The sequence below is a fragment of the Protopterus annectens genome, chromosome 8.part0 (assembly GCF_019279795.1).
Source record: "Protopterus annectens isolate FY-2018-M chromosome 8.part0, PAN1.0, whole genome shotgun sequence".
Classification (NCBI taxonomy): Eukaryota; Metazoa; Chordata; order Ceratodontiformes; family Protopteridae; genus Protopterus; species Protopterus annectens.
In genome coordinates, this window is record NC_056741.1 from 1,689,558,865 (window position 1) to 1,689,582,066 (window position 23,202).

At 40.8% G+C, this 23,202-nt stretch overlaps 1 protein-coding gene across 2 annotated transcripts in view; it reads left to right on the top strand.

The window, feature by feature from the left end:
* The window catches only part of ZNRF1 (zinc and ring finger 1), a 1,280,919-nt gene extending 1,279,782 nt beyond the window's left edge, over positions 1–1,137 (top strand). For both annotated transcript variants that reach the window (XM_044081218.1, XM_044081219.1), the window contains one exon: positions 139–1,137. The gene's annotated coding sequence lies outside the window, so the exon portion shown is untranslated. The remainder of the gene's footprint in view (positions 1–138) is intronic.
* The last annotated feature ends 22,065 nt before the right edge of the window (positions 1,138–23,202 follow it).

Consider the following 23,202-nt stretch of genomic DNA (forward strand, 5'->3'; position numbering starts at 1 on the left):
TTGCACATTGAAAGGAAGTGCTTTATGTTATTCAGCCATGTCCTCAACAATAATGTTTGAAAATTGTTTTAGTGAGGCTGTGTAACCATTTTATTTACTACAAATATATAGGCACATAATTTTTTTTTTCCTCAACAGGGTGCCTCGCTTTCCACAAAAAAAATTCCTTTCCTGGTGTTCTCTCTAGCTGCTTCATTTTTTTCAAACTTAAGTCACTGATAACTGAAAACCTACCTATACCAGATTAAGAATACAGACCAAACTGAAGAGTCCCTCTTTGCTTCGAAGATACCAGCTGCTGGGTTTTCAGTCAGTTGTATGCTTTTCATTTTGCTGCTCAAAGAATGAGAGATGAGGACGGAATCATCACAGCTGGCATCCTGGGAATGTGAAGATGCTTGTCTGTAGGATAAAGAGGAAGTGAAACTTGGGAGTGTAACTAATGCATACAGGACACAGTCCTTGGGTATGGTCAAATTGAATTGCCAGATGGAGCCAGGAAGCACTTGAAATCCATAAGAAAAATGCAGTTGGCACGGTTATGATAAAACTGAGTTTAGGTTCTATAAAAATAAATATTTCACTGACAATTCTTTTTGAATTTGCCATAGACAAGACTGCAAAGAATTTTAAACGTATGTTTCCTATAAACTCAGTCCTCATGTGTGCAGCTTAAGAACTGTTTTTTTAAGTATTTACAAAAAGTTTTGTGAAAGTGGCGTATTTATCTTGCCGTTTGCTAATGTTTACAGGTAATGGAGTCACTTTTCCCCACATGGGCAAATGTCTATTAAGCTGTTTGAGAAAGGCTTGATGTTCCTTGGGAATCACCAAGTACTCTTTTCTTAATTTCTGGGATTTTGTTTTGCTTTAGAGTGAAATAAGAAACTTGCATGAATGATTTGCTTCCAGAAAATAGAGAGTTATCATTTTTTAATTGTTAAGGAAAATAAAATGTTTTAGTGTGGGAATACTCAGTGAAACTGGAAAGCTTTTAGGAAACCATACATTACAGCTAAAACATGGACTGTTAGGAAGAACAGGAACAAGTTAAATTGTGTCTTCCTTCTGTTTACTAATGTGGTATTGTCTTCAAAATAAAACCGAGCCCTTCCTGTGAGCCCTTTTTTTTTCGAATTCTGTTTATAGCAGTTTTTTTTTAATGTAGTCTTACTTTTAAGCTTTATTTACTGTCTAATAACCTTATTGACTTGAAAATTGGCCATCCTTTGCAACTGCACTTCTCTACTGCATATATGCAGAAACAACTGCTTCTGTTCAGGTTTTAGGAAGAATTCTAAAAATTATTTGAATGATATGGGGAAATGACCATCTCCCAGAACTCAGTATCATTTTTTTCTGTTAATCCCACCATTGTTGAACTTCCTTTGTCAAAGGTTTCCATCCTCAGTCAGGCTTGTCATTTATATTTGTACATATTAAAAATAGCTTTGCAGAATCCTAGAAAACTATATAAATTAACTCAAATTATTAGAACTTTTGAAATTTTCATTGTTTGCAAATTTGGGGTCACACCACTTTTACTCATCAAGAAAGACTAGCATTGTTAACAGCTGTATGCATTTCAGAGCACCCTCAGACACTTTACAGTTTTGTAGCATGGACTCCATCTCTTGCAGCAGGTAAGAGTCCCTTGTACACCTTTGCCTGTATATATACAACATATGAATATTCCCAGATACAAGTGATTGGTACACCTTCTTCTGTATGTACAGAAGTACCTCACAAAGAGGATTACTGGCCTCAAACAAATGCCCTACACTGACCGCCTCAAAAAACACCAGCTTTACTCCATAGCATATCATCTACTCCAAGGTGATCTCTGCCTAACATATAAAGTTATGTCAAACCCAGAGCTGTTAGACATGCTACACCTAAATAAATCCCAATCCCTCCAAGCTACATGCTCTAGGGACCTAAACCTTGTCACCACAATAAACAGGACACGCTGGAGGGATAGATTCCTGTCCCAGAGACTTCCTATACTCTGGAATAAGCTACCCATCTATGTCAAGCAAAGTTCTTCATTAGCACTCAAGAAAAATCTTGATGAGTGGATGGGAAATAGGAAATACACCCCAGGGATCACTTCCGTGTCTCTGCTGGACAGTGGCATAGGAAAATAACTTTCTTGTGTGGTATAAGCTATGGAAGCTTGCTGGCTAGGCTTACGTAGTCCCTCGGGCCGATAGCCTAGTACCTACCTATAAACCTATTTGTGCGTGTCATATGTACTACCATATACAAGTGCCTGGTACACCTTCCCCTGTATGTTGGGATCAGGTGTACTTCCAGATGTGTATGGCAAGAATTACTCCCATATACAAGTACCTGATGCATCTTCCTCTGTACATGTGCATCACATTTGTGTACTCCGAGATAAGTTTGCCCAGTACACCCTCCCATGTGTGTGATGTGTACTCCAAGATATGAGTGCCTGGTACACCTTTTGTTGTGACTTGCATACTACAAGACACAAATGTCTGGTACACCTTCCTGTATATGTGTATGATGTATGCTACCAGATATGAGTGTCTGGTACACCTTCCCCCCTGTCCATGTACATCACATGCATACTTCCAGATATGTGTGCTTGGGGGAACCTGTCAGTTGAACAAAAGGACACTTACCTGACACCCAGATCAATGAGACCACATCACCGACAGATCAGATCTCTGACAGTGGTAAGTATAAGTAGCTCGGAATGGGATGTATTCCCATTTCCGCAATAAAAAAGAAAAACAAACAGAAACATGTATATAGCGGGGGGCAAGCCCCCCCTGCACCCCCACTACTTAAATATACCAACTCTGAGAATGTACTACATTGTGGAAACTGGAATACATCTCGTTCTGCACTTATACATACCATTGTCGGAGATCTGATGCCGATGTGGTCTCATTGTTCTGGGTGTCGGGTAAGTGTTCTTTCATTCAACTGATAGGTCCCGTGCCTTCTCCTGTGTGTGTGTGTGTGTGTGTGTGTGTGTGTGTGTGTGTGTGTGTGTGTGTGTGTGTGTGCATGCGCGCTACCAGAAAATAGTGCCCGGTACATCTTCTCCTGCATCTGTGCATCACATGTCTGTACTCCCAGACATGTGTCTGGTACACCTTCCAACATGTGTGTGCGAGTGAAATGTGTACTCCCAGAAAAGAATGCATGGTACACCTTCACCTGTACAGATACATCACTTGCATGCTCCTAGATAAGACTGCTTGGACACTTTCCCCCGTGTGTGTGTCTTGCATGTGTACTCCCAGATATGAGTGCCTGGTACATCTTTGCCTGTATTTATGTATTTGACTTCCATACTCAAAGGTATCAGTATCTGGTACACGTGTGTGTGTGCATGTGTACTATTAGATACCTGGTTCACCTTCCCCAGTACACATGCATCATAAGAAAACTCCCAGATACAAGTGCTTGATATACCTTCCCCTGTACATATGTGTGTCATGTGTACTACCAGATTCAAGTGCTTGGTACCCCTTCCGTGTTGTGTGCTCCCAGATATGAATGCCTGGTATACCTCCCCTTATATGCGCACGTGTGTGTATGGTGTGTACTCCCAAGATAGGAATGCCTGGTATACCTTCCTCTTTGCATGTGCATAACACGTATACTCCCAAATACAAGTGCCCTGTATACTGTCTGCTGTGTGTGTGTGTGTGTGTAGGTATGTTCATAGGTGTGCACTAGGCTAATGACAGCTAGGTCCTTTTTAAGTCTAGCCATGCATCCAAAATCTCTGAAAAGTTTTGGTACCCTTGATAAGAGTAAGCATGGGCCTGGGAGATGAACCATTTACAGACTGCCTGTCTCCATTAGAGATATAGGTGCCAAACCAGGGATGAATTTTCTGTTCCCCATCCAATGGTGCAAGTTGCATTTGAGCTGGGTTAGGATGGGGAGCCTGCTACAGAGAAAGGGTAGTCTCTGTGATACATACCTGTCCCTCCAGCAGGACCTGTTTATGTTACAGGTAAGACTTAAGTCTTTAGAATGGGTAATTTTGGTACTTTTTTTTTTTTTTTGTGGATGTGGAGGAAGTCCATCAGGGTGGAGTCTAACAATGTCTTGCATGCCAGGCATAAATATTCCCTCAACAGTTTGTAGGAGACAGAATACAAGAACATGATTTTTGAGGCAGTCTGCACAAGAGATGTTGTTTACACCCTGTGCGCTCCATGGATTTAAACCATGTCTCAGTTATTGCAGAGATGTCGGCATTCTCTAGGGTGAGGAGTGCTTGTAGGGAGTTGTTTCTTGTTTAGATTCCTGGCATTTCATAGTACAACCATTAGATTTTCTTGGTTTTGATTTGGTATGACGGAAGTACTTTCAATTTGGCATCGCCTAAAAAGGCAATATGGGGGAGTACAATGGTTTAACTAATATTTGAAAGCTTAGAGGGAGAGAGATGCAGACCATCCCCGGCAATCTCTTTCCATGCTGACAGACACTACACCCCCTTAGAATGACATCAGAAATTAAGCCAGTTATTAAAGTCGTTCATTTTCTGTTTGTATATGGCATCATCCTTGGAGAAGGTAAAATGCTGCTAAATGCTAAGCTCATACTAGCCTGGGACACACATTCTGAGAAGTCTATGCTGTCTGTCTTCATATAGTGTAGGGATGTGCATCTCAGGTCATTTACACCCACATAGACTACAACTGAGTCATACTGGTACTTGTGATCCAGTGACCTGAGTGTGCACATAATGTGGCGGATCCTGGCCTCTTATAGGCAAGTGATTGTGACTTTATACTTACTAAGCCTGGTGGGAGGGTTATCAGTGTGCCTTCAATAACCAGAATGTTGGATTGTGTGGTGGCTTGCTTTGTGGGCTTAGAAGTAGAGACTTTGTGAGATTTGGCTGTGTGTGTTGATGTGGGCATTTTGAATGAGTGCATTCAGGGCTTTGTGTACTTTATCTAAGAGGTCTTTAGGAGGGTTACATTTAAGTGCCTCAGCTCATGTGGGTTTGCATGTCTGGTTTTGTACTGTGTGCGATGGGTGCAGGTTGTGTACTACTGACAACCTGATTGACATTAGGAGTGCTTTTTATATGAGAATGTTGCCTCCAGTGACATTGCGTAAATGCATCTCTCACATACCATATCAGTTTGTTAGAGAATTAGCTGGTTATCAGTAAACAAGCTAATTTCTACATTGCCTCAGGATGCACATATCCACTAAATTGGTAACTAAAATAGTGGGAATGTTCATACCCATGGCAACAGGCCTTTTTTTATTGATTAGTGTGGCTTAAAAGTAATGTAAGGAGTGTCTGGTTTGCAGCTCTGGAAGCAGTGCTTGTAATTGCAGATTAGTTGCTCTGTGTGCAACTAGGTTTTGGTGAAACTTCAAGGGTGCTTTTACAAGGAACAATGTCAACTTAAGATGCCTACATCTATACAGGGCAATATCAAACACTTGAGGATAAAACTACCAAAGTAGACCCTGGATGAAGTATTTTGGGAAATATTTTAAAATTAGGTTAAACAGCAGTGAATAAAGCAGTACTTACTGAAAAGAAAGAATTAGCTTTTTCAAAAATGATGAATAGTGGGGATTCACCTAATTGGCTACTACCACTATAACTTCACACTGCTTGGTTACAGTGCCCCTCTCACCAGAAGAAAAACAGTAGCACCAGTCCCAAGACGAGAAGCAGGTCAAAAGTTCTTTAGGCTTGTGGTAGACATTTCTTTATAGATGCCTTGAATAGCAACCCGAACAGTCACGAAGATCCCACACAGGACACTCACAACCCAGTCAAAGACTGTCAAGAATCAATGCTCACTGCTCTTTCTGTCACTAGGAGCAAAATATAAGCACATATTTCAAGCTGTCACCTATGAAGCAGTAATCAGGCTTTCTGATGATCAGGTATACCAAGGTGCTAAAAAAATGTATAAAGAGTAATAAAATAAAGCATCTAGGTGACACACTATATCACTTACAAACTTTATTTAACAAAAATAAGAACAAAAAGAGTAAGCGCTTTCACAACTTCACGTTGCTTCATCAGACAATAGTAATAAGAATCAACTCTGTTTAAATACATACACAATTTAAAAGCAATTAAATTTAAAGCAATATGCATTCAAAATTAAAGTCCAGTGAAACAGTTACATATAAAAGCAGTTAAATTGTTAGTTAAAAACCATGTTAAAACTTTGTTAAAAGCTTAAGAAGATATGGCAAAATGTTATATATAAAAAATTATAAAAAATGATATAAAAAAGTTATTTGTGGATATTGTTTATTTGTGTCTGAGATGTCTTGCTTTAAGAAAGGGAACTAATGAAGTGGTGCCATTTAGGCCTGGATACCTATTTGCACTCAATTTAATTATCCACTTCTGTTCAAGTTCTTCAGTGACATTTTCTATGTCCCCTCCCCTACTGGTCCTCTGTATATGCTGCAAAACAAAAAATTTTAATTCTCGTGGCCTGAGAATATTAAATATGCCCACATACGGAGATACCTATCTGGAATTACTTCGTAAGTGGCAAGAGCTGAATTTACAATTCAGCTCTAAATACATGAAACTGTTAATAGAATTTTTTTCACCTCTAGAGACTGAACTTAAGACAGAAATAGTTGCTCTAGAGTCTAAAATATCCGAGAATTTCCCAGTTGAAATGACTTTGAATAAAATGAGTCAGTTACATGAAAATATAACATCATATGAAAGGAGACTACAGAATACTAAGTTATCGAAACTTAACAGGGATAAATCGGACTTTACAAAAAAACAATGTATTTTCATGGCCTAGAGACTCTATAAGTAGATCGGTTCAAAAGAACTCTAATTCCATTGGTATGGCATCTAGTAGGACACAAGTTTCCATAACACATTCATCTACTTCCGGTCCTAGTTCCAGTAATTCAAACAATGTAACGGCATTGTTGCCTACACATGTGGACATGGAACACACCGAATCATTGGCTCAAGCTTCAGTATCAACTTCTTTTGCATCTGTTGTCAATGGGGAGAAGTCTACACTAAATAAGGGAACTAATCGGCTAATGGAGCGACAGTCTAATCTGAATAATACAGGTATGGTCTTTGGGACTAATAGACAAGAAGATTTTGATGAAGCTAGTGTTTTTTTAGAAAACTCCAAGCAAGGAAAGTTCTCGCTGAAAACAGCCCTGCCATTCAAAGCTCGAATGCAGGGAAGGTATCCAAAGTAAATCAAACAGACAGAACTGTGCATTACTCAAAAAAAAGGAGAATGTAATATTAGATTTGATTATAAATATTTCTTTGTTTACACTAAGTAACGAGCAGACTAGTCTGTTGAATAAAGGGTTATCGTTTATACCTGCCAGAAAAGCAGAGTTAACAGAAATGTTAAAAGACTTAAAACTGCTTGGTAGGAACCTGTCATTAAAATGCTTGTTTCCTAATAATTCTGAGACTGCGAATTTCACATATAAGCAACCTAGCACTTTTATACCTCCTACTCCATTAGGTGTTCAGAGATTTTTAGATATATGTGAGAATGCTTTTAGATATTTAAATGCTTTGGATTCAAGCAGTTATTTTTTTTCATAATTTAACACCAGAAGAATATAGAGCTTTATTTGAATTGAAAAATCTATATTCTTTAATTATAAAGCAAGCAGATAAGGGTGGTAGAATTGTTTTGTTAGATAAAGATCTATATGTTAAACAAATGCACACTTTATTGTTAGATACATGTACTTATCAACCTATAACCAAATTAGCTGTGAACGCTATTATTGATAAGGTTTCTTTTTTAGTATTTGATTTATTACTGGATTGATCGATGAACCCCTTTTTAAATATTTTACAGTGCACAAACCACTAGTACCAAGAATATATGGACTGCCTAAAATTCATAAGGATTTGCTTGCTCCACCTATGCGTCCTATTGTTTCAGGGGCAGGCTGGTGCACTGAACCCTTATCTATATTTGTAGAGGGTAATTTGCATGTTTTTTTAGATAATTGTTACACAGTTCTTAGGGATACCAAAATGTTTTTGCAACGGTTATATAACAGAATAGAAACTCTCGATAAGAATGAAGATTATGTGTTCCTTACACTTGATATTGAGTCTCTTTTCACTAGTATACCCAATTCATGGGGAGTAGAAAAAATAAGGGAGTTTCTGACAGCTGACAAGAGTCTTACAACTAATAAGATTCTTTTAATTTGTACTTTGCTAGAAATTATACTAGAGAATAATGTGGTTACCTTTCAGGAGCAGTTCTTCCTTCAACAAGTTGGCGTGGCTATGGGCACTTCGTGTGCCAATAGCTACGCCAACTTATCCCTGGTTTGTTGGGAAGAACAACATATTCTTTCTACTCAGAACCCATTTTTTGATCAGGTACTCTGGTATGTACGTTTCGTGGATGATGTTGTTATGTTATGGAGAGGCAATGGTACAGATATTACAAGATTTATTGACTATCTTCATAATACTACAGATTTTTTGAGATATTTGATACACATATTAATTTTCTTGATGTAAATGTTTCTAAAATTCAACTAAGACAAATTAAGACAAGCATTTATTATAAGCCCACTAGAAAAAATACATGCCTCCATAAAACTAGTATGCATCCTAGGCACATCCCTAGAAACGTACTAAAGGGGCAAGTGTATAGGACACTACGTCTACATAATAGATACCAAGATGCAACAGATGCTTTGGATAACCTCAAAACTGAGTTTTTAGAGAGGGGCTATTCGAGCACAGAAATTAATAATACAGTGTCTGATGCATGGAGTTTAAGACATACGAGATGCAAACCATATATGAATTCTGAAGACACTACTAGAAATATTACTGATAATGGTGCAACTCACAGTAATTTCAGAGTAGTGTTTCAGTTTGCGAGTAACATTAATCAGTATACAGATGTAGTTAAGAAAAATTGGCACTTATTACATGAAGTACCTGGTCTAATCTCATACATTGGTGATGTCCCAAAATTTAGTTTTAGGAATAATATATCATTAGAGCAACATTTCTGTAATAATGAGAGATCCTGTACAACTAATTTCTCCCGAAGACAAGGCACATTTCCATGCAGAACCTATAGTGCTTGCCAGTATATTTTTACTAAAAACAAGTACTGTCATCCTACTAGACATTTTACATTATATACTAAGCAATACTACGACTGTAGAAGCATGGATGTTGTTTATTTTAGTTTTTGCCTAATATGTTCAGTTTTTTATATAGGCAAAACACATAGGATGCTTAAGGAGAAGATCTTAGAACATATGAGGGACATAAACAACCAAAAACATTCTAATGCTTTAGCAAATCATATTATGAGTACAGATCATTCCCATTCATTTACATTTTTTTGCAGCATATACAGAGGACCAGTAGGGGAGGGGACATAGAAAATGTCACTGAAGAACTTCAACAGAAGTGGATAATTAAATTGAGTGCAGATAGGTATCCAGGCCTAAATGGCACCACTTAGTTCCCTTTCTTAAAGCAAGATGTCTCAGACACTAATAAACAATATCCACAAATAACTTTTTTATATAATTTTTTTATATATAACATTTTGCCATATCTTCTTAAGCTTTTAACAAAGTTTTAGCATGGTTTTTAACTAACAATTTAACTGCTTTTATATGTAACTGCTTTCACTGGACTCTAATTTTGAATGCATATTGCTTTAAATTTAATTGCTTTTAAATTGTGTATGTATTTAAACAGAGATGATTCTTATTACTATTGTCTGATGAAGCAACGTGAAGTTGTGAAAGCGCTTACTCTTTTTGTTCTTATTTTTGTTAAATAAAGTTTATAAGTGATGTAGTGTGTCACCTAGGTGCTTTATTTTATTACTCTTTCTGATGATCAGCAGTCTCCAGGAAATTATGTCCCTATGCTCTTTCTCTCTCCAGGATCGAAACAGAAGCACTAATCTGAAGATGACTAATGAGAGGCAAAATGTGTGCTCCCCAATACTTATTTAATTGGTCTTTGACCAGATGTTGCAGAGTTTAGAGGTAAGATGCAACACACGGGTTAATAGTCTAAGAGGTGCAGTGTGGCATTAAGTAGTCAGATATGAAAGGAGGAGTAACTCAGGCTTTAGCAATCCAAGTGGAAAGCTACTAATTTTAAAAGAGCAAAACAGATTTGGGGGCTAGATACTTAGTATTCTGGCTAGATGGAATACAGTAGGATGGCCAATAAATTTAAGTAGCTGAGGGAGAGTGAAATCACAAAATAAGTTTGTGATTATTGACAACAGCCAATGAAAGGGGAAAGAGAAGGAAATATATGATGAAGTTAACATAAGGGGTGGGAGAGACAGTTGAGTTTAAAAATGCAATAGGCAACAGGATGGGAGGCTGGGAAAAATGTAATTTCTGTGTGACTCACATAAGGCAGCTCTGGTGTTTTTCCTAGTTTAATATGCAGTTGAACACAGAATACAATTAAAACACAGTGTTATGAAAATGCACCACAATCTGCAAACCAGAAGGCGGCACTGAAGTAAAACAAATTACAAGAAAGCAATATAAGAAAACCAAACTAACCTTTCCCTTGCATACTCCCAGCTACAAGTGCTTGGTATGCCTTCCACTGTATGTGTATGTAATAGGCATACTTCCAGGTAGGACTGCCTGGTAAACCTCCCTCTGTATGTGTACATGACGTGTACACCCAGATAGGAATGCTTGGTACACTGTGTCTGTCAAGCACACTCCCAGATAGGAGTCTTTCCCTTTACATGTGCATGCCATGTGTACTGCCAGATATGAGTGACTTGTACACCATACTATGCACATGACATGTATACTCCCAGAATTGATGCCTGGTGTGCATCTCTTGTACTTGTGTGTGTCTTGTGTTCTATCAGATATGAGTGCCTGTTGTACCTTCTCCTATACATATACATGACATGTATACACCTCCCTTGTATCTTGTGTTCTCCCAGTTATGATTGCCTGGTACACCTTCCCCTGTATGTGCGTATGCTGCTGCACACAAGATGAAGGGGATCAAGTGAATGCAACGTAGCAGTGTCAGGCATACTTCCCTGACTCATGTAGTTTTCCGTCTGCATTTCTTTCTTAGCTACATGTTAGAGCTGCAGTAGAATGTGCCACCCCCCCCCCCTCCAGGATGGGAAAGTTAGTTTGAGCTATAAACTGCCACCACCCCAGGCAGCTCCTATGGCACCTATGTTACTAGCCAATCTTGGGTCATCTGTGTTGTGGTCAGGGCCTTATCTGTATGCTATGAAACCATATAATCAGTAGATTAATCAGGCTCCATGACAGAAGTGCAGTAGGGAATAACACTGAAAAGTGCCATGCCAGAACTTTGTGAAATCAGATAAACATTGAAAAATAAAAAAAAGTATACTTTATCCCCAATACTATGCACCACTGCTCATATAGATACCAACTCTGAGATTACTTTACCAGAGAGTAGCAGTACTTCAAGATAACTGCAGTCCTGTTCATAGTATACCTAACTACTTTGTGTTGTGATAATGCTTTTAAACATTGGTTGATATTACTTTAAATCCATACTGTGCGTCTGTAATCTTTAACTTTGTTCAGCTTCCCCATCAGGCACATTAATTAGTTCCTCATTTTGCAGCAACTTAGTGTGATCCTTGCAACTGAAATGATCTCCTTTGAATTTACTCCAGCCATTTGGTTTGAACTGCCAGGACAGTATTTTATCCTCAGGAGTGACCACACTGGTATTTTAAATGCAGGCATTGTTCCCCATAACATGCACCCATAGTTTTCTGTGAAGTATTATTGTTTAACTTTACTTTTCTTTTTATTTCTCCATGGCAGTACACAAGGAAGGTGTCCAGGTGTACATGCCACTCAGAACATGTTCATTTGTCCACACCCACACGTGGCATGTCTACTTGCTCTTCTGTCAGCCAACAGTAATGTAGTGTGGTATCTGTTGTCCTTTTCTTTCAGTGGTAGTCTTTACTGTGACAGTAAAAGTCCATGTTTATATGACATAACAGCAATGATTTGGATTCAAACTTTGTACAAGTTCAAGGAAGTGTTCTGTGTTTCCACCCCTGTACTGATGGTGGGTTTATCTTCTCTATCCATGGCAGTCTCTTCTATCCTAAGTAGATTTTTACCAGGTGTCACATCTTGCCAGTACTAAGCTAGGTCTGTTCCCAAAGCTACCCAGACTCTTAAGACATAATCTTTAGAGCAGTTCAAAAGAGAATCCAGAGGCACTTTCTGAGGAAGACCATGTGTAATTCATTAACAGCATGTAGTGCAGTCCTCACGTTTGCCAAGAGTAGAAATGTTTAACTGTACTTCACATGGGGTGATTCTTGTGTGGTTTTAATACTAGTTCAACAGCAAGTAAATGTGTCAGCTCTGTTATTTCCATGTTCATACTATTGGATCTTTGTAAAATAAAAGAAAAAGTTATTGACTCATTAATTGTAAGGACATTCTGTATGATGCTTCTCTGTGCTTTGTCAAATCTGAAGCAGACAAGTTTAAATTCACAGATTTTTGTTTCCAGAATTACTGCCAATGTTTTTTGCATATGCTTGTGTTTGTGTATTGGCAGCATACCTCTCAACTGTCCAGATTTTTGGATCATGTTTTTGGTCTGTTCCTCATATAATTTGTGCCTTTCTGGCAAATCACTGGGATGATCTAAGGATTGAAGTTACTAAGTAATGACATACATTTGAGTTCAGACTTCAAATCTTTCATAAAAATATATATATGTTAAAACAAACCCTGTTATTCTAGCAACTTTCTAAGTTTATAAGAGCAGTATTTAAAACATGTCCCTATTTTTGGTCCTTTGTCCTCCCTTTTTGTCAACCTTTGTCCAGATTTTTTGCACTAAGAGGTTGAGAGGTATGATTGGCAGGGATCCAAAATGTGTTGAGTTTTTCTTTTTCTTAGTACAGTAATAGGAATTAGTATGTAAAGGTAAGGAGGATATGGGAGTACAGGGGGGGCTTTTACCTCCAGCAAAAATGTGTGTTTTTGTAGATCTTGCTGAGCTACATGTTTGATTACTTTGTTTTATCCAAATGAAGTTTGGCAATATTTTAGCAGGCACTCTTGTGTTCCAGCGAGAACCACTGTAGCTATGTCTTTCTAGGCTGAGGATAATATTTTAGCAGGCACTCTTGTGTTACAGAGAAAACCACTGTAGCTATGTCTTATAGGCTGAGGATAATATTTTAGTAGGCACTTGTGTATTCCAGAGAAAACCACTGTAGCTATGTCTTCTAGGCTGAGGATAATGTATTCATTCACCTTTCTGTTTCTTCACAAGTCTTATGTTCTAAAGGCAGATTTTTGTACCAGGTCCACCTTAAGAGATTGTTCATGTCAGCAAGCCTGGATGTCATGCCCTAGTGTTCGCTGCTTGTTGCTGTGGACATTCCAGCACTGTAACTCTTCTAGTAGCTGTATTTATCATAAAAGTGAAACAAGTATGTTTTTGCACCAACCTTCATTTGTGTATTATTTGAGTAGGTGTGAGCATGCACTGTTGTATTGCTTCTACACAATGGTGAAGGTAGTGTGAGCATGCTTGGTTGTACCAGTACTACATAATTTTGAGGGTAGTGTGATCATGTTCGTTTGTACTGGTATTAAATAATGGTGAGGGTAGTAACAGATCTACAAAGGCAGACAGGCACCTATCAATCCAATTTCTTGAGGGTGTTGACTTTCATTTTCACCTATACAGGTGTCTACAAACCCTTTGGAGTGTTTATTTATTTATTTATTTTACATTTGTTAACCGGGCTAGTCCAACTGGATACATGTCCATTTTCAGTGGAGGCCCGAGGAGAAAAACTCCACTACAATCTACTAAAACAAGTTAAAAATATCACACGGTGCAGGAATACAAAGTTATACAATACTATAGAAACATACATTAAACCTGCTGCAAGTTCAGTGTGAGGCTTAGCAGGGGACAAAATTGAAATTCAAATACACAGCTAGGATAGTCTATTGCAGCATTGAAAGAAGTTGACAAAAGATATATAGTTATATTTCTATTTAAAGAAAGAGTCACAGGGACACTTATAAAGAGGAAACTCTAGTGAGCTGGAATTGAGAAAAAGAAGTAAGAGGATGAAAGAAGCAGATGGCTGGAAGGAAAAGAAAACGGTTAGTCAGGGTTGTTACAGGAGCATAGCCAGTGATTGGAAAGGAAAAGTTTTAGTTTAGCTTTAAATAATGGGAGTGAAGTTGTGGTAGTGAGGTCTTGAGGTAGTTGGTTCCATATTTTGCCAACTGAGTTGGAGAATGTGGGTTGAGGGTCTTATACCATTTACCATTCTTCTTTTCTCTGAATTCGTTTGGCTGCGTACAGTAAGTGTGTTAGGAAGCTTCGTGTCATTTTAATCCTAAATAAAACACAAAAGTGTGGATCTTTCTGCACAGATTTTATCTGTTCAAAACAGAATCATCCAACTGCTAACTCCAGGGTGTGTAGTGATAGAGCCCAGACTGTGACTCAGACAGCTTGGGTTCATTTACCAGCCTTGGCATTGCTGGAGCTGGTGAGGGGAAGGAAAGAAGCCTTGAGACAATACATTCTCACTTGTCGGGGGGGGGGTGTACACTGCATGTTAAAATCCCTAGTGGGGCTCAAATAGCACATGCTGGCTATAGTGTGGTCAGGGCCTCTTAAGGAGTTTTGGTACTTGCAGAAGTGACTGCCAAGCTTAAGACTCTTTGCACACTAAACCCTAATGAACAGGCATGTACAGTATGGATGCAAGCTGAAGGCATCATTCGTGGCCCTTGACACTATTGCCATTAGGAGGAATAAGTGGACTGTAGGGCTCTGGCCTTCCAAGGAAATGAAAGGGCCAGTTAACAGATACTGAGGAGAGCATTGATGGTCAGAGGATTGTACACAAAAAGAGATCCTCCATCCTAGTTTCCCCTCAGCTTTTCTCATCAGCTAAGCAAATTATCAAGTTCCTTAATCCTAAAGGTCATAATTTTAACTGGTATTCTGTGTCTGGCTTTTATTAGACTGTTTAAATACTAAACATTTATGTTTTCTCTCATTTTCTAAGACCTAAATTTAGTTTCTTAAAACAAGATTATTGCTGGAAGGAAGAGACCATAGCCGGCCTTAGGCAGCCGCCTAGGGCACCGATCTAGCAGGGGCGCTTTTCCAGCATTTATTTGGTGTAGGTAGACCAGGATGGGGGCACCGGTTAGTGTGGTGGTGGGGGGGGTGCCATGGAGCCCTTTTGCCTAGGGCACCAGTTGACCTAAGGCCGCTCCTGGAAGAGACCTGTCTGGGTAGTAAAACTGAGGTAAGATTAGTGTTGCACTTGAAAATGGGCACAATGAGTAAGATTTGATAGTGACTGTGCACTGATTGAAACACATGACATTAAAAACTTAAAACAATGGCCTACATTGGCTTCTGAAGTAATTTTCCCAATGCTTGTTTTGCTCTGCTGATTGGTGCAGCTTTATTCTCTTGAAACATGGTACGGATATGTAAGACAGACATGCAGTGTTGAGAATCAATTCAGTTAAGTGTTGAGTTGACATGGATGTACTGTTCCTTTAAGTATTGTCTACAAGGAACTTACCAGTCCACAGCTGCCTGCATTTATATGAAGAGACTTGCATGATGTCATTGAGGTTGTCACCAGCAGCAAGTGTGCTAAATTGGGTAGACTGCTGGGAGATACTTTTCTAAAGATATGATCTAAAGTTGTTGTCTTTATTTGGTTTTCAACCTGTAGGTCTCACATCTGACTTGGCCATATACTTCAGCCTTGGCACCAAAAACTGAGCTCCTCATATCCTACCCATAATGCCCCACTGTCCCTCCACCCCTCAGATCTTGTTTGCCGCTTGTCTGAGCTTTCTCTGGAGAATTTTAGTGATTTTTTTTTTTTTTGGTGTGTGAGTGAATTTTTTTCTTATCTCTTTTCCCTTCCTACCTCCTAGCTCTTGTAGCAAAAAAAAGATATAGTTAAGTGAAGTAAAAGTAGTATTCTCCTCTCTGTCTCTTTCTCCCTCCGTCTTCTTAGAGGGTGTTTTTTGTAGCAGTAGTTGTTCTGCCATGGCTGATGCTAAGCCAGCAGGCTTCAAGAAATGCACAGAGTGCAAGCACAAAATTTCACCTTCTGATGCCCAAACTCTGTGCGTAGTTTGTTTAGGAGCAGCCCATTTAGATTCCTCCTGTTCTATATGTGAACTTCAATCAGCATGTGATTATTGACAGGAAGAACAAGTTAATCCTGAAGTGCCTTCTCCCTTCCTCTGCTTCTTCTTCTGTATCTACATCAGGGGCTCAAACCCCCCCAAAAAAGCCAGTGACAAGGGTCTTGAAAAACGCAAAGAAAAAGATAAGCCCAGAAAGTGGTCTCATGCTAGAGCTTTGGTTCCTGTGGGAGAATCACTCGCTAAAACTCGACCGACTACTTTGCTTTCATCCCCTCTGCTCTGATCTCTGTGTTTCTCACCAGAGCCGATGGGCCCTCTCCTGAAGTGTCCTCTGTTGACATCGCCAAGCACCACTCTAAGCCAGGGTTGACAGATTCTTCTGCTAGGTCCTTTCAAAGCCTTCACAATGTGAAGCAGACAGGCAGATGAGGAAATTTCTGAGGGCACAAATTCAGTTGGGAGTTTTGCCTTCTCTGGCTCCCTCTGGAGCTGTACATGCACAGCCTACCTTAATGCCTGTTTCTCCTTCTCTGGTCCAACTATCAGCTTTGGAGCCCACAGGTCCGAGGATCCCATGTTTCGAGACTGCGTCGATGGTCACCTTGAGTGGTTTGGCCCCAGTTTCTTCAGGCCCTACAGACTCTCAGAGCCATAGCTTTGGCATTGGTCTGAGGGGGTTGGCTTCAGCTGCAAGGCTTTTGGAGCTGTCTCTTCCCCTCTGCACCTCAGCTGTCAACAGTTCTGCTCTGACTCCTTCAGCGCTGGGAGTGGTGGGGGTTCAATGCACTTCAACATCTGTTGCTTCGGCCCTGATGGAATTGCCCTCAGAGTCCTGTTCTCTCATGGCTTTCAAAGTAATGGAGAGGGTTCTCTCGACCCCCACTAGAGCCTCGGCTTTCCCTCCCTACTTCCCTCCTTCCTGAGTTATCTGTGCCAGATCCCTCAATCCTGTCTCCTTCAGGGCAGTCTGTTCCAAGAAGCTTTTAGCTGGCTTCTCATCAGGAGCACCCCAAGTCTTCTGACACCTATGCTGAACATTCCCCTGAGGAGGTGCACCAGAAGCATACTTGCAAAAGGAGGCACTTGGATTCCCCTGGCAGAAAACATGGACTTGAAGGGAATGGTTCCCTAGATCCCCACCTGACTATGTCTTTTGGAAACATCATGTAAATCCTTCAACAGAAAGGTGGGTAGTCTTACCACAAACCCAACTCTGATAAGTCCGAACAAGTCCATCTACATCCTGGGTTCCTCCCTGTGGATCTCCTGGTTGACTTAATATCCTACAGGGCTTGGAAGGAACCAGGGTGTCCCAGTTGATGCAATGGTGGGTGCAGCAGCCACAAGGAAAGAGCTGGCCCAAGAGAGCACTTTGGTCCATCCTCCTGACAAGGACTCAAGGGCAATGGACAAATTCAGTATCATTCAGCATTCAGTAGTATTCAGATTCAGCATGTGCAGAGAAAAGGTCACTGAAGAGTAGATCCGCTTATCTACTCTTCAGTGACCTTTTCTCTGCACACGCTGAATTACCTGGCACATGTGATCAAACTTTAGAGAGACCTCATTAAGGAACCCTCTGCTTCTGTCCTGGGTTCCATGTCTAAAGAGGACAAGAAGATCTTCTCCTCCAGAATGGCCACCCTCCATTCTATAGCCAAAATGTCCATGAGGCTACTTTCGCATGCAGCAGAAGGTACCTCAAGGGTATCCAGTTCTGGCATTGCCATTAGGCACCACACTTGGATGCGGCTATGTGAATTCTCAGAACCCTTCAAGGCATCCCTTATCAACATGCCCTTTGACGGATCATCTCTTTTTGGTCCCACAGTTAGAGATACTCTCTCCCTGAGCAAGAAAGACGGAAAGACCTTGTCTGCTGTTGGAATATGCTTTTTACCCAATAACAATCTTATTCCAAGAATCAGTGTGGTGGTAAGCTATAGTTTCAAAAGTCTCAAGGTGTTTTCCAGGACTCATAGGGAAACTTTTCCTCCAGAGGCAGGGGAGGAAATGATGCTAATGGCATGTGCCACTTCTACAAGGGGGGGGGGTCCGAGGAATCAAGGATCTCATGATACGTTCTTGGACAGGCCCTTTCAGCAGTCCTGAAGGATTTCTTAACTGCTCTACTCTGGAGGTAGTCGGGGGACATCGTTTCTTACACCCAACAGCTTGTGAAGCCATTACTGATGATCATTGGGTGTTAAAAAAAATAATATCCAGAGGTTAAACCATCCCATTCTTCTACCCCCCCCCCCAAGTTTGAGATGAAACCTCCCCAATGTGCCACTCAATCAAAGGGAAGCAGCAGCCCTGGAAATCACAAAGCTGCTGGCAAAAAGATTCATCCAAACTGTATCCCAGGACCACTGATGAGACTACTGTCCTGTACCTGGGTCCCAAGGTCTTTTATCACACATTCGGCATTAAGTAGACTGCTGCCTATGTAGTAGTTCATGGGTACAGAGTTTTTAATAAAGGGGATGACAATGCATTTTTTGGCTTTGAGTTTGGGGCCATGGCTCTAACACCAGGCATCTGTCTCAGTGAGGCCCTTCTGTAGGATGTCCACATCATTTGAGGTCTCTACTATGGTTCATAGTTTGCAGTCATCTGTGAACTTCATTAGCCTAAGGTTTTCTGTGTTAGCATATACTTCAGATAAGTAGATACCAAACAGGAGAGGTCCCAGGACTGAACCCTGTGGTACTCCACTTGTCATTGGTTTGAAGTCCGATTTGGAGTCTGCAACTTTTACAGTGTGGGTTCTGTCAGTGAGTCAGTTGACAACCCATCTTGTGACATAAGGATTTATACCTAGTTTAGTGAGTTTATCTATAATTCCAGAATGGGGGATGGTGTCGAAAGCCTTGGCGAGATCAAGATAGGCTGTTTGAACCACCTTGTTCTCGTCTACAGCATTGGTGACTGCTTCAAAGAAGTCGATCAGGTTCAGGAGGCATGATCTGCCTTTCACAAACCTGAACTGGGTGGGGTCCATTGTTTGGAGGTTACCAATGTCTTTGTTTATGAGTTCCATGATGATACGTTCCATGGACTTACAGACCAGGCTCGTCAGGCTAATAGGGCGATAGTTCCTGGGATCAGTGATGGCTCCCCCTTTGTGGAGTGGGATAACTGTTGCTGTGTGCCATTCAGTGGGCACAAAGCCTGATGTGAGGCTATGACTGAACATGGTGCTTAGGTGGGGAGCTAGTTAATTCTGAAGTTTGTGTAAAATGCAGCCTGGGATGTTGTCCGATCCCATGGATGCTGTGCTTTTGGCTTTAGAGAGTGCAGCTTTTACCTGCATAATTGTGATTACAGGGACTCTGTATTCTTCCTGTATAGATATGGGCCCTTTAGGGGGTAAGAGGGGGGTAAAGTTAGCACTGAACCTATCTGCCAGGATGTTGGCAATATCAGTTGGTTCTGTACTTTTCATGCCATTGTGCTGTATCTTGGAGCAGATCTGGGTGTTGCCATTGAGATTCCTGACATAGCTATAGAATGCTTTGTGGTTGTCCTTAGTATCAGTGGTGATTTTGTTTTCGTAGCTAGCTTTGGAGGATCTTATAAGGGATCTTAGCTTCTTACTGAGACTGACCAGGGAGCTCCTCCACTCATGGGATTTTACTCTCTTTTGATTGGTTGGGAGGGTGGCCTAATGGTTAAGGTGTTTGCCTTACAAACACAAGGTGCAGGGTTTGAGTCTCACAACGAATAATTGGCTAAGCTTAAAATGGCTTGCAAGGGCAGTTAGCTTAGTAAGAATCTATGAATTAAGCATGATACTTTTAAAAGGGGTTGGGAGGGCGGCCTAATGGTTAAGGTGTTTGCCTTACAAACACAAGGTGCAGGGTTTGAGTCTCACAAGGGATAACTGGCTAGGCTTAAAATGGCTCGCAAGGGCAGTTAGCTTAGTACTAACTTATGAACTTATGAACTTTTGCAACAGTTGTTCCCTTCTGTTGTAGAGTTTGTTTATGGCAGAGGACCACCAGATTGCCTTCCTTTTTTTGGAGGATAGCGTTTTGCTTATATAGTGCATTTGTGTAGGATTCAGCAGTTGTAACTGTATTGTCCATCTGCATGGGTTTCATGACGTTCACCACTTCTATCTTAAGCATGAAGTTGGCTTTGGAGAAAATTTTTATCATGGTTTCCTTAATGAGGGGTGGGGGTGGGATGTGGATATCTAGGGTAATTAGCTTGTGGTTGGATCTGACCAATGAGGAGTTGACTAAAGGTGTGGAATACTGGTCACTCATGTTGGTAATGACTAGGTCTAGGATACTGTTGCCCCTGGTGGGGGTGTGGATAAATTGATCCAGGGTACTGGAATTTATGAATTCCAGAAAGTGTTGAGTGAAGGAGTTTGTACATGAGTAGTTTTCCCAGTTAATGGTGGGGTGGTTGAAACTGTCCATTATTAGGGTGTTTGGCTGAAACCTAATATTTTCCTGTATATCAAGAAAAGAGGAGTGGGAATCCTGGGGCATGGTGGGGAATCTGTAGCAAGCTACAATTTGGATTGCAGTTTTGCCCAGAGTTAGTTGCACTTGGATAACCTCGGATGCATTATTCTGAGCAACTAGCCTGGAGGTGTGGATATCCTTAATGAATATGGACACACCTCCGCCTTTGGTATGCTGGTCCAGGTTAGATGGCCGAAAAGTGTGGTATGAGTTATAGCCTGGTAATGCAGGGGTGCACTCTGGAGCCTTGAACCAGGTCTCAGTCACTGTACAGATATCGATGTTCTCCATTTTAAGGAGTGCCTCAAGGAAGTACATTTTGAGATTTAGACTTCTAGCATTGAGTAGCATTACCCTCAGTTTTTGCTTGCCTGTTCCTGTTAAGGTGGTGAATTTGTCATTTGAACATTGCCTAAAAAGGCACTATAGATGTGGCAAGAGCCTTAGCCAGTGTCCGGATTCCCAGGGGTGACAGGTGCAGGCCATCTCTGGCTAAGCATCATGGTCTGTCGTCCATGTCATCCCAGGCAGACAGATACTGGATCCTCTTAGAATGACACAGGAAGCTTAGCCAATTGTTGAAGTCAATCATTTTGTCCTTGTACTGCGGTATCATTCTGGGTGATGGCAGGATGCTACTCAGGGCTAGGGTCATACCTGCCTGGGCTACAAGATCAGAGAGCTCTTCCCTGTCTCTTTTCATGTAGTCCAGGGAGGTACGTCTCAAGTTGTTCATACCAACATGGACAATGACAAAGTTATATTTGTACTTGTTGTGGAGTAACCAGAGTGCATGGGATCCTGCCACCTGACAGGCAGCTGCCAGTAACCTTCTCCCTGTTTATCTTGGTGAGTGGGACATCAGTGTGCCTGACTATTGAGTCACTTATGACTAGGATGTTGGGTACATTGTTTTGTCTTATGGGCTTTGGCTGACTGGCACACTGATTCTGTGGGCTATGTGTCATTTGGGTAATGTTGGAGGTGGAGGTTGATAGCATTTCTGCTTTGGAGGTCTCTGTTGCTTGAGCAGATATTATTGAAAGCTTCCACTAATGTTTTTGTGTTTCTGTGTGTGGATTTTGGTGATGTAGGTTTAGTGGGACTATGTGATGAGTGTGGTGCAAGTGTTTGACTTCTCATCTTGACTTTCAAGTTCAGTCTTGGATGGAGAGAGTGTTACCTCCAGTTTGGCTAAATAAGTGCATCTTCACAAGTTGTAATGTTTGGTGGTAGGAGGAGAGGGTTGTCTGTGTACATGAGGCAATTGCTACATTGCCTCAAGATGCCCAGATTCATCAGATAGACATGAGAGAACACTGGGAGCTGACCCTTGAACATGCCTGAATAAAAAAAAAAATATTTTCCTCTAGACAAGTGAGGAAAGTGAGTACAAGAGCTGTTTTTACTCCCAGCAAGTGATGAATGTAAGTACAAAAACTGTTTTCCTCTAGGTAATGAGGAAGGTGGACAGACGAGATCAGAGAGGAGTCCTTGTGGACTATGATGTTTGCAGATGACATCGTTATCTGTAGTTAGAGTAGGGAACAGGTGGAGGAGACCCTGGAGAGATGGAGATATGCTCTAGAGAGAAGAGGAATGAAGGTCAGCAGGACTAAGACAGATTATATGTGTGTGAATGAGAGGGAGGATAGAGGAATGGTGAGGATGCAAGGAGTAGAGGTTGCAAAGGTGGATGAGTTTAAATACTTGGGGTCAATAGTTTAGAGTAATGGTGAGTGTGGAAGAGAGGTGAAGAGGAGAGTACAGGCAGGATGGAGTGGGTGGAGAAGAGTGTCAGGAGTGATTTGTGACAGCCGAGTACCAGTAAGAGTTAAAGGGAAGGTCTACAAGAGGGTAGTGAGACCAGCTATGTTATATGGGTTGGAGACAGTGGCATTGACAAAAAGGCTGGATGTGGCAGAGTTAAAGATGTTAAGATTTGCACTGGGTGTGATGAGGGTGGACAGGATTAGGAATAAGTATATTAGAGGGTCAGCCTAGGTTTGAAGGTTTGGAGACAAAGCCAGAGAGGCAAGATTATATTGGTTTGGACATGTGCTGAGGAGGGATGCTGAGTATATTGGGAAAAAGATACTAAGGATAAAGCTACCAGGTAACAGGAAAAGAGGAAGGCCTAAGATAAGGTTTATGGATGTGGTGAGAGAGGACATGCAGGTGGTTGGTGTGGCAGAGCAAGATGCAGAGGACAGGAAGAAATGGAAGCAGATGATCCACTGTGGCGACCCATAAAGGGAACAGCTGAAAGAAGATGATGATGATGATGATGAATGAGGAAGGTTAAGTGCTGTAGTAAGGTGTAGCTTATTTAGTGCATACAACAAGTTCTGAACAAGTGCTGAGCCCAAATAAGCAAATTCAAGTGCTAAAACCAAGAATCTGTATCTGAAGTAGACTAGTTACAGGAAAGAAAAAAGTGCAAATGCGGCTTTTAAATCAGAAAGTTGAGAGAAGTGGAAAAATTGCCCAAATGGCC